This window comes from Panthera uncia, chromosome F2, assembly GCF_023721935.1.
Source record: "Panthera uncia isolate 11264 chromosome F2, Puncia_PCG_1.0, whole genome shotgun sequence".
Lineage (NCBI taxonomy): Eukaryota > Metazoa > Chordata > Mammalia > Carnivora > Felidae > Panthera > Panthera uncia.
Window position 1 is genome coordinate 70,363,619 of NC_064812.1, and position 11,724 is coordinate 70,375,342.

Here is an 11,724-nt window from a genome sequence, read left to right on the forward strand (position 1 = left end):
GATGCCACCAGCATGGTAACCAGCAAGAACAATATCAAACACGAGCTCCTGAACATTGCGGTCTTACAAGGAGGACTTAGAAAGAAATCCAGATGCTACAAAAGCAGCTTGAAAGCCTCAGTGGTTTCTCCGTTTTCTCCTCTAACGTGAGACTAAACTAGCATGGCGGATGTGTGTTGATAGCCACCGTACAGAAGTACGAAGTTCCCTGCCTTAGCGCTGAAACACAGAGAGGGTGAGGCAGAATATCAACATGGCACAGACCCATCCCCCCGGGGCAGGAGAGTCATCAGAGCCCATGCATGTATTTCTTGATAGCCTACATCTTCTCCAAGGACTTGCAAGGAGTGGTGGGTATGTGAGCAAGCCATCTTGAAAAGAAAGCACGTCAGTGCACAGAATATGCATCGTGGCAGACCCACGCAGCCCTGCAGAGACAAACGTCGTCGTACCGTCTCACTGGAGAAATGTCCCCTTCCCCCCACAGCGTGATGCGTTTTTCTCAAGTAGAAGTTTTGAAATCTGTGCCCCTGCTCTAAGCCAACCTCAGGTAAACAGGTTCGTGGGCATGTTCCAAATCTCTCCCACTTGTCACAAGTGCTTCTTGGGATCTTCTCGGAGGTCCACTCAAGGCGTAGCACAGTCGGTAGCTGGACTTCACTTCTCTCAGATTTACTAACCCTACCAGCGGCGTGGTGTTCATGTGAAGAAAGAGAGCCGGCTGAAGGAATTCTCCAGGTGACATCGTTTTGGAGCTGCTGACCCCCATTTCATCTGAAGTAAAGAGATTTTTTTCATGGACCGTCCTTGAAAAAAACCGGATCTGGACTAGTTTTGTTCTAGATGGATCTAGAGCTTTCGTTCTCGAATCCAACAATTGCTGAACATGGATATTTTAATTGTGCCTGTGAAGCACCCCTCCCCCGCACAACGTCACCTAATGGTTTAAAGATGAAGCCTTTGCATTGGCTGTCTAGTAATGGCAATGGATTTGCATTGAACTCCTCCTGTTCTCGCGGGTGACCCCTGCCATTCATTTGCCAGGTGGGAAACTAAGACTGGGGTGAAGTTTGTGGCTATAGTAGTTAGTAAGGCTAATTGGCTCACGTGAGAATGAAACCTGTGATTTGGTAGAATTGAATATGGTTCTAAGTGAACACTGCCGATTCTGCAAGATGTTCAGGACAAAACAGAGGAAATCAGAGGAAGATGCCCATCGATATTTGAGAGTTATGAGAATTAAACGCTTTTAAATTATATGGTTTTCATTCTGCAAATAATTCGTGTTTAAACATCTTAAAACACTGCATCTTATTGTGTGTAAATTAGGATCCTATTTATGTAAAAAAAAAAAAAAGCCCAAGAAAAAGCCGATCAGAAATAAATCATAGTTTATATGTTTTTATTTAAATGGCAGGATTATAGGCAAATGATTTTTCCTCATCTCAAATTTCCTAACATGTTATCGAGTGGCTACAACTACTATTTAACGGAACAAAAATATATGATCATTCTATAAACATTTGTTAATACCCATGCATAGGAATCACTATAAACATGTCATAGAAGTACAATCCCTGTTTTCTGGGCAAACAGTGATTTGCACAAGAATTACAGAGAAGTAAAAGGAGGAAAGGAACAGTCAACCGAGTGCAAGCATTTCACGTGTTATCTCGTGCAACTGTCTCTCCTGGGGAAGTAGGCGCTGACTTCCAGAGTAGGGGACTGAAGCTTTGAGAGTACGGTACACGCAAGCTGCCCAGATCCTCCTGGTAAAGGAGACATTCAGACAGTTTTGCGCACACGCCCTTTCCTCCCTGCTCCATGGAACAGGAACACACAGCAGCAGATTTCATGGGTTAGACAGGGAAATAAAGAATGTACCAACATTGTGTCTGATCAGAAGTTCTGTACTCAGGGCGCCTGGGTGGCTCAGTCGGTCGAGCGTCCGACTTCGGCTCAGGTTATGATCTCACAGTTTGTGGGTTCGAGCCCCGTGTCGGGCTCTGGGCTGACAGCTCGGAGCCTGGAGCCTCCTTCAGATTCTGTGTCTCCCTCTCTCTCTGTTCCTCCCCCTGCGCATTCTCTGTCCCTCTCTCTCAAAAATAAATAAAAGATCCAAAAAAGTCTTTTAAAGATTGTGGTGAAGTCCACAGGAGGCTTTTCAATGCAGCTGTCAAGTCCTTTGGCAAGTGAGAGCAGGAGTCAGCTCTGCAGGGGGCAGATATGGAGGCTGGAGGCCTCACGCATGAGCACAGAGGGGCATGCGGTGTAAGTGAAGGTTCGAGTGGCAGGTGGCCACATTGTCCTACATAGTCCAGAAGAGCTGTTCCCATCCTCATAGCTTCCCGGTGAGCAACACACCCCGTGAAGCTCTCTGTACCCTAACAATTCCACACTTTTTCGGGCTAGCTGGAGTGAATTTCTCTCCTGACAGCCACAGGATCTCAGGCTACCGCAGAAACAAACACACACGTTATCTGAATGATTTTTCTCAAGTCCTTCCTGGCTTTCCCAATGATGACCAGTGTCCCCAAATTCACATCCACTTGGCAGTCTGTCAGGAACCTCAAACCTAAGATGCACAAAAGCAAACCTGTCCTCTTCCCTTTCACATTTCCCCAAGTATTCCCGACCTCAGCAGTGCCCCCCCCACCCAGTGGTTCAAATCAGAAACCTGGGGGGGGGTATCCATGACCTTTCTCTCTCTGGTGCGAACTCTCTCCAATACTGCTCAAACCCACCCATTTGTACACACACACACACACACACACACACACCAACTTTCCAACTTTGAAACCCTTCCCATGGTTTTTCATAGCCTATTAGCGTAAAATCAAAACTCATGCACCCACCCTGCAATGCCCTGTGTCTGCCCGTCCTGTCTCTTCAGCATCCTGGCCACGCTTTGCCCAAGCTGAACCTTCTTCATTTCCTCACAAATGCCGTGCTTCTCTGCCCGAGGGACTTTTGGGTGCCCTGTTCCCCTCCACAAGGAACTCTTCCCGTCCCCATCTGACTCCTGCTTTCCTCTCGTGTTTTAGCTTAGATTCCATGGCCTCCACAAAGCCTCATCTGATTCACTAAGCTTAAGGTTAAGCATCCCTAATATGTGGTCCTGTGACCTTCTGTATCTGACTACCCGTAGCACGTACTGACCTTCAAGGTCATTGCTTGTTTGTATTATCTGCCTCCCCTGCTTGACTGTGAACTGCAGGCAGGCGTATCCCCAGTGTGGAGACCACAGGACCTGCGGAGGAAACAGTGGAGGAATGAATGTATTAATGCATCAAAGCAGCACTCGTGCTCAGGACAACACGTAGACCTTTCAGCGAACTGACTCTTCTACTCGTTTTGTCATCGCTCGTACTCTTAGGATCTGGTGCGAGTCCCTGAACTGGAAGTCGGGAAACGGGGCCAGGGGACAACATTCGTAAGAATACTTACTGTTACTATTATTAGCCCACCTGAAATCTCCCCTCACTTTCTACACTAGGCCAGTCGCTTAAACTGTAATGAATCTGACCACACTTGGACTCTCTGTGCCCTCATGGTGAGTCCCGACCCAGGACTCTCTTGGCCCTTCATGCAGATCAATCTCAGAGGCCTTTCCAGAAGCTCCCCCTAACATCAAATTGTGGGGTGGACATAAGCCAAAAAATCGCCAGTACGCACCACGCGGGAGCGTATCATTCAGGTGGCGAAACCGAGTTCTTGTATGGTGAGGCTGAGGTTAAGATACCGACCAGGTTGTTCCCTCTCTCCCATGGGCTGCCTGTGGGGCCAAGCAGTCCACTGCGGGACCCATCACAGGGGAGAACTTGGAGCTCTGGGGGCAGGTTGGGTAGCGACTAGAACACGACAGCATGAGCGCTCAGGAACTGCATGTGTTCCTGCATGTGTTTCCAAGGCCTTGGAAAGAAAATAGTTCCAAGAGGGACACAACGAACGCAGATGCTTTGGACCCGGAATGTCAGAAGGTGGAGGCAGAAGACGGGAGGACGCGTATTCAGGCGAGGTTGGAACCAGCACGGCTCCAAGAATGGAGTCATCCGTTTGTGAGTTGGGAGAGGGTTTCTGATTTAGAAGGAAGATGGTAATTTGGTTTTCAGACAGGTGGGGTTTGTGGTGGCACATGGGGTCCAAGTGGAAGCGGAAGCCGTAAGAAGTCAGCTGCAGAAAGCGATGACAACCAGGAGGGGACCCATGTAGAGCCTACGGTTGCAGGCGGGGGAGATTCTACAACGTGAGCCAAATACAGGGCCAACACGAGCTCCCCCGTTCAGTCTAGAACACCAGGAGACACCGTGGAGAAGAACTTCAAAGAGACAGAGAAAGCCAAGATCAGAGGCCGTCCAGAGCATAGTGTGAGGTTACGAGGAAGGAGACAGTAAGGAGTTGGTTTGCAATATTCAATACTGCTCATATTATCTGAGCCCTTGCTGTGGGCTAGGCGTGTTTCAAGGAATTCTTCTTCAACGATCCCATGTAATTCCTGCAGCAACTCTGTGACAACTTGCAGCTCTGTGGGTGCTATTATTTTCCTTGTTTTACAAATGAGCTAACTGAGGCTCCTAGAAATGGTACAACTTATCAAGGCCATATGGCCAGTAAAACGCAGAGCTAAGATTCAAACCCATGGTCTTGGGCCTACAGCTGGATCTTGGGAGATGAAGAGAAAGACGGAATAGGGGATATATTGGTTTTCTGTGGCTCTAGGCAGCTTGACAAGACAAAAACAAAGTATTCTAGATGAGAGCTGAAGTAGACAAAGGTAAAAGTCTAAATACTCTGATTCAGTGAGGCCCGGACAGGGTGACAGATTGGTGAGCGAAGAGGCCGGGGGCCTTGAGACTCAAGTCCCTGCTTCTCACCAGCTGCTTCTGCCTGGACAAGAGCCAGGGAGGCTCCTCCAGAGCCTTCTCCCCTGCCTGACCGGAAATGCGGCCTCAGGGGGTGCCATTCTGGGTACCTTCCAATCGTCCAGGAGCCAATGAAAGCCGGCAGTGCAGAGATGGAGAATAGCTCATCCGCTTACTTCCCAGAGCCCGGGTGGCCAAAGTCCCCGCAAGCCCAGAAGGAGGGAGAGGCCCCCAGGGGAGTGGGATGTAGGGCAGACCAAGCAAATCCCAGACAACACTGGGGGGGCTTGCCTGAGGCAAACACCAGCCTGGGGAAAGTGCAGGAACCAAAGGACCACATCTGTCAAGCCTTGCCCTTGATGCTGGGACGGACCAGAGGGACCTAAGAAGAGACGCCCCGGGCCTCCTTAAACTTGAAGCAGATCCAGGGCCCTGGTATCAGGCCCGTGTGAGAAAGGAAGGCCGCTCCAGGTGAGAGGGGACTGCTTCCAGTGGGCACAAACCTCTCCTGAGGGGAAATGGGGGTCTTGGCTGGACATGTCATAGGATCTCTCACCTCAGAACTGGGTAACGCGAGGCTGTCCCCACCAGTTGACCAACTCCACAAGACACACACGGCTGCACCTTCCCCTCCCCCACCCCAGCCACCATTTTTCGCTCCGCAAGAGCTGTGTCTTCTGCGTCCAGTCGATATGGCTGGCTTTTACGTCAAGGCAAAGACTTGCAGATAAAGGGGACAGCATCTGACCTCCCAGCTCCCCCAACTCTGCACGTGGAAGTGAATCAGGGCCCATGCCAGTTGCGGGCGGGCTTTAGGTTAGGACAGCGCCCCCTGGAGTTGTGCAAATTGCCAACTCTGGCAAGCATGGAAAAATCCACAGTGAAAGAACCCTGCGCCTCCTCTCCACCCTATTTCTCTCCAACCCTGTGACACGGGCCTTCTTTCTGTCTCCATGGCTGAAGCAACCCATCCCAGTCTCAGGCCTCCATGAGACTCTCTGCCTGCACTATTTCTCCCAAGAGGTACCATGGCTACCTACCTTTTGAGAAAGCACCTGTGCTTACCCAAAAGTTATTTTTAAAGTTATTTATTAGCTCTACCCCCCCCCCCAACACACATACATTAGAATATAAGCTCCATGAGAGTGTGACCTCTGGGTGTCTTGCTTTCTCCTGTGTCCTCTGCACCTAGGAAAGGACCAGGCTTCTCCTGAAGCTTCTCAGTAAGCGTGTGAAATGGAATCCAACTCGAATTGAAGTTTCAAACCACAAAAGGTGACCAAATGTTTAAAATAATTTATCTGCAAGCAAGCAAAATTTAGTTACAAATAATCAGTTTTGCACAGCCCTCAAAATGACTCTCTATTTTCTCCCTAATGGTTTGCCTCTTTCCTTTCATCCTGCCAGATACTACACCGGGAATGTTAGGAATACATGTGAACCCCCAATGGTTTAAGGGAACCTAGGACTTTAAAAAGACGGTTGTCACTGAAGACTGGATAAAACACGCTGTAAAAGGAAAATCTCCAAAGGAGATAAAGGGCATCAGGAGTAGGGCGTCTCCTTTTTATGAACAGTTCCTAGGTGGTGCCTGACCAGCTGCTACACCCCAGTAAAATAGGCCAGCAGGGAAACCTGCCTGTGGCCCGGCTTAACCCTTCCCTGGCCCTCACCTCGGTAAGATGCTGGGAAAGATCAGAAGAATTCAAGCACTACTTGCTGCCTGGAAGAAAACAGCAAAAGGGGGGAAAAAAGACTGATTCCAAAGTCACTCCCCACCCCCAAGCTTTCTTCTCCCAAAGAGCCTTCTGTTCACAGAAATTAAAGGACTCTGATAGCAGATCACAAATTCAGGACAGAAAAGCTTCACCATGCAGCCAGAGATTGCATTGTCGGTAACCAGACGTTGGACACTTTTTTTGCTTATGAACTTTTGGAGACCGTTCGAATAAAAGACTATTTGTTCCTGGACAAACACTCAACCAGCAAAGAAGCCTTTAAGAGGAGGGGGGATTTTTGTTTTGCATTTTCTCTTTGCGAAAAGAGAGAGAGAGAGAGAGAGAGAGAGAGACTTACTCTACTTGTTTTTCAGATAAAAGAAGCTAATTTGTTTACTATTACTGGGGACTCATGTCTATGAGTTCCTATGCCATTGTGGTAAAAAGAAAGGCTATTTTTAAAAAATCAAAAGCCACACAAGCCTTCATATGTAGTGTTCTTCTTCCCCTTCCTGCCTCCCCACTCTCATTTTACAGATGGCCATGAATATATAAGCCAGGTCAAAGCTCACGAGGTAACTCTCTTTTCTCTCTCTCCCCGACTCCTTGCAGAAACGGCCATACCTGAACTTGAAAAGCAATCTCTCGCCAAAGTTCAGTGAAATTCTAGCCTCAAAAGTTAACTCCCAGATTTACTCCTTTTTGGAAAATCCAACTCTTGGCACATGCAAACACATAACCTAGGCTTCAATCCCCCCCCTCCCCCCCCCCCCTTGCAGTGTTCACTTTCCTGGTCTACATGGGACGTTTCTGAAATCAAGCCAGCAAGATGTTGAATGATGTCCTTTTAAAAGAGGGTGTGCCATAACTGGGTCACTAACTGGGTGACTAATCACAGTTGCCTTGTAACCACAGAGACTGTGGCTTCAACCTGACTTGATCATTTGTAAACCACAAAATGACCCAGCCATCTGCAGAGGCTCTGGAGCCTGCAGACGGTCCCAGGCCTGTTCCCTCCTCAGCCCAGGCGAAATGGGAGCTGCCCTGGGCGTGGGGCCTCTGGGCCTTTGCAGCAATCAGAAGCGATCTGACCAGGTCCAACCTTTGCTTTATTCGCGTCTTCACCGGCTCCAGCCTTGCGAGCAGTTGCAACAGTTGCTCTCTGCTCTGAATTCCACTTAGCCATTGGGAGTCCAAAAAGGAAAAAGAAGGGACCTACAATAAATTCGTTTTCAAGACAACAAACAAACAAACAAAGGAAAAGGAAAAGGTAACAAGAAAGAAAACTTCCTCCAACTTAGTTTGGGGTCCTTGGTTGTGTCTATCACATACTCACGTATTGCATGAAAACTTGATAAATCTGTCCCCAATCAGTACAGCAATTTAAGGAATTTGGGGACAGGAGCATGTTTGCCAAGGGTCCCTCAATGTGTCCTAGGTTAAGGAGTCCCTGGGGTTGGAGGGTAAGCCCCTGAGAGGGACGAGTGGCATCAGGCCAGCAAAGGAGGAGCATGAACCCCTTCCCTTCCTGTCGCCCAAGTCATAATTTTTGCAGGCCTACAGTGCAAAAAAATAAATGAATATATATATATATATATATATACACACATATATATATATATTCACTTAGGAGGAAGAAGTGCCTTTATAAATGAGGGAAATGATCGATCTCAGTGGCAGGGGAAGATCTGCTCTCACTACCTCTCACCACAAAGCCCCCACCTCAACTGTCTGGCTAAGAGGGTTATTTTTTTTTTTTCTGCTTAGGGTAAAATCGGTGGAAGGTACACAGTGGACTAAGCATGGTCTCAGCCCCGCCCCCTTACCTGTGTTCCTTTCACCACCAACCCCCCCCCCCACCCTCCCAGCAATCCCTCCAGTAGAAACCCACCTTTTTTCTCTCTCTCTCTCTTATCACATTAATTCAATCCGGCAATTGCTACTGTCTTGGGTAGGGGAAAAGGAGTTTTCTCCAAAAGGACGGGCGGGAGCAACAAATGGGAGGGGAACGGGCAACGCTTGTGAAATCCCAAACCGGACTGGTAAGAACAACATCATAAATTATGGATCCCTCGAGCCGCCTCTGGCCTGTCACGGCGTGATCTGTCTCCATGGACTTGCCTGGCGCGGGCGACACTGTCGTCCGCGAGCTCGGGGCGCCGGGGCCTGGGTTGCCCTCTCCCGGCCTGGCCCCGGCGCCCTCCCACCCCCACTCCTCCCCACCCTCCCCGCCCCGGGGCGGTCTGGTCTGGGCCCTCCCCGGGGACTGTTCGGAGCTCAGCGCTGCGGGACGCGCCAGCTGCGGGGACGGGCCCCTGGCCGGCCGAGCACAGGCTCGCCATTGTTCCCGGGAACCCCGCGGGAGCACCCAGCGCCCGGCTCCGCGGTCACAGCAGGGCCGCGGCAGGGGACACCAGGGGCGCGCGTGGACGCTGCGCGGTGCGCCTTCGCGGGCGGCGTGGCGGGGCCCCCAGAACAGCGAGCGACATCTGCGCGAGAGCGCGGGGGAGGGAGGGGAGTCGTCACACTCAGGACGCCCATCTGGACCTGCTTTCCTCCCGTGCCAGATGCGAGGAGGGAGAAGTCAAGGTTAAATGCTGCGGCGGGGGCTGCGGCGGGCGCGCAGAGCCTGGGCCCCCGCGCCGCGCCCTGCGCCCAGCTCGGCCCGCAGGCCCCTGCAGCCCCACCTTGCCCTTTGTCTTTCCTCCGGAGCAGATGTGCTGTGACCCCCTGGTATTATTCGCGCCGCCGAGATTAAAGGAGCCTCCGCCCAGTTTAGAAACTGCAACTCTTGCCCCACCCCCACCCCCCCAGCAACCCCACCTATTGTTTTTGTTTTGCTTTTTGGTAGCGAGTCAACCACTCATCAGAAGGTGGGCAAACCCCTCGGCTCGCATTTAAATATGTTTCTGTGCCAAATCGGCCTGCTGTTCTGCCCTTTTAGCTACTGTCACCGGCACCAGAGAAACAATGAATTACCAAGAATAAGTCACCGAACACCGACTCAGCCTGCAGATGTTGTCTGCTGAAGGCTGCCTATTGACGAATGTGGAAGGCTGTGTGTGTGTGTGTGTGTGTGCGCGCGCGCGCGCGCGTGTGTGTAAAGCCAAAGCCAACAGCCTCACGTTTGTTCTTTGGTGATTCGTCTTCGGTATGAAGCCCCCCCCCCCCTTTTAATGATGAAAGGTCAATTATGAGACCCAAAAAGAAGCCACCTTCTCTGGCAGGCCCGCACTCCCAGAAATGAATGGGAGAGTTGGGGTTTCTCATGCGGCAGAGACAAGGGAACTCCAAATCAAGCTGAATTGTGTGTGAGTCAGGCCCTGGAGAAACTGTGGGCAGAGGAAATGTGAGTGGTGGTTTCCTGGATTTCTTGTGCAGGAAGAAACCACCAGTGGGAGGGAGGGCAGGGAGGTGGAGGAGGGGACCGAGGCCTGGGAGGGAGGGAGAAGGGCCTCCTTCAGGCCGGGGGGGAAGGGGGGGGGTGGGTCTGCAGGAGGCTGGGGCTGCCTTTGTGTTGTTTGCGTGGGCAGGGGCTGGGCCTGGCGAAGGCCGGAAGTGCGCCCCGAGCGGTCAGTTGCCCACCCCCCAACACCAGGTAACAGATGGCACCTGTGCTCGAAAACGCAGCTAGCAGCATCATTATTTAGCATTAGAGCATTCCAGAAATAATTACTGCCAGTTAGAAACCGCAGAGGACAGAGGGAATTGGAACCTCAGACCCCCTGCTTATCACACTCCCAGCGTTTTGAGGACGGCCTCGCACAGAGTCTGGGTCTGGGACGACAGCCGGAAGCCAGAGCCAATGGGCTCTTTTCCAGGACTCATCCTGGCTCAGGGGTTAAATTAGGGTCACAGATAAAATGTCAAAGGTCATCACACTGACATTTTCTGACATCCAAAGCAGTTTTGCCTGGAATCCAGAACTTTCCTTTTCACCTGGAATTAAATGGGTCAAATAAAGGAGAGCAGGTACCTTGGTCTTCAGATAATAATGCTAATATTAGCTCAACCGTTAACAATTGTTGAGCTTTTTTATGTGTCAGACACGATGGAAATACTTTGACGACTTCTCTCCCTCAATCTTCGGGGCCTTAAAAGGAGGTCATCACAACCTCCTATCACAACCATTTGACAGATGAGTACACTGAGGCTCAGAGAGGTCCGGGACAGGGAGCAAAGTTACTCAGCAGTTTGTGGCTTTCCCCTACTGCCTACAGGTGCTGAAAAACTGACGGAGAGTAAGGGAAATGGACTGCATGCACTCTGGTTACCTGCGGCCCAAAGAGGGATCCTTTCCCAAAGCCTGAGATTTGATATATAAATCCCAGTTTTCCAAACACACATTCTCTCTGCCTATATCATCGTTGGGGTCAGCAGTAAATCTCACAGAAGTAAATGCTACGGTTTCTGGAAAACAAGATTTTTTTTTCGAGTGCCTTCTTTTACAGATTGGTAATTTAATGAGAAAGGTTTCATAAACTTGCTTATTAACAAGCTTACACTCAACACCTGTAACTATCTGGACAACAATAAGGCAAACAGTTAACGAATCAAAACTGGCTTTACAACTGAGTCCCAGCTAGGCCAATAAACTCACTTCCCAGCTGCTGACCTAATTTTTTTTTTTTTTTTTTTTTACATTGTCGTGACTGAAATCAACATGGGCATTTAATTTCAGATATTAATGTTGAATTTAAACCATCAGATGGTGATGCCAAACTAAAGTATTATTGTTATTAATACCGATAATAATTATTAATAACAATCACTAACATGAACTAGGCTATTATGCGCTGAAAATCACACCAAGTGCTAAACATTCATCAGCTCGGGGCGCCTGGGTGGCTCAGTCGGTTGGGCGGCCGACTTTGGCTCGGGTCATGATCTCGCGGTCCGTGAGTTCGAGCCCCGCGTCGGGCTCTGTGCTGACAGTTCAGAGCCTGGAGCCTATTTCAGATTCTGTGTCTCCCTCTCTCTGACCCTCCCCTGTTCATGCTCTGTCTCTCTCTGTCTCAAAAATAAATAAACGTTAAAAAAAATTTTTTTTATAAAAAAAACAAAAAACATTCATCAGCTCATTTAATCCTTACAAAGAAAGCCTGGCTTCCACCCGTTCTTCCCAGTCTCCTCTCCACACACAC

At 49.9% G+C, this 11,724-nt stretch overlaps 1 long non-coding RNA gene across 1 annotated transcript; it reads right to left on the bottom strand.

Annotated features, from left to right (window-relative positions):
- Positions 1 to 5,934: 5,934 nt before the first annotated feature.
- LOC125924970 (uncharacterized) lies at positions 5,935 to 8,150 on the bottom strand. The gene is made up of 3 exons (XR_007458638.1): positions 7,683 to 8,150; positions 6,536 to 6,585; positions 5,935 to 6,163 (listed from the first exon to the last, which is right to left on the bottom strand). It is a non-coding gene; the product is annotated as an uncharacterized LOC125924970 (long non-coding RNA).
- Positions 8,151 to 11,724: the final 3,574 nt, after the last annotated feature.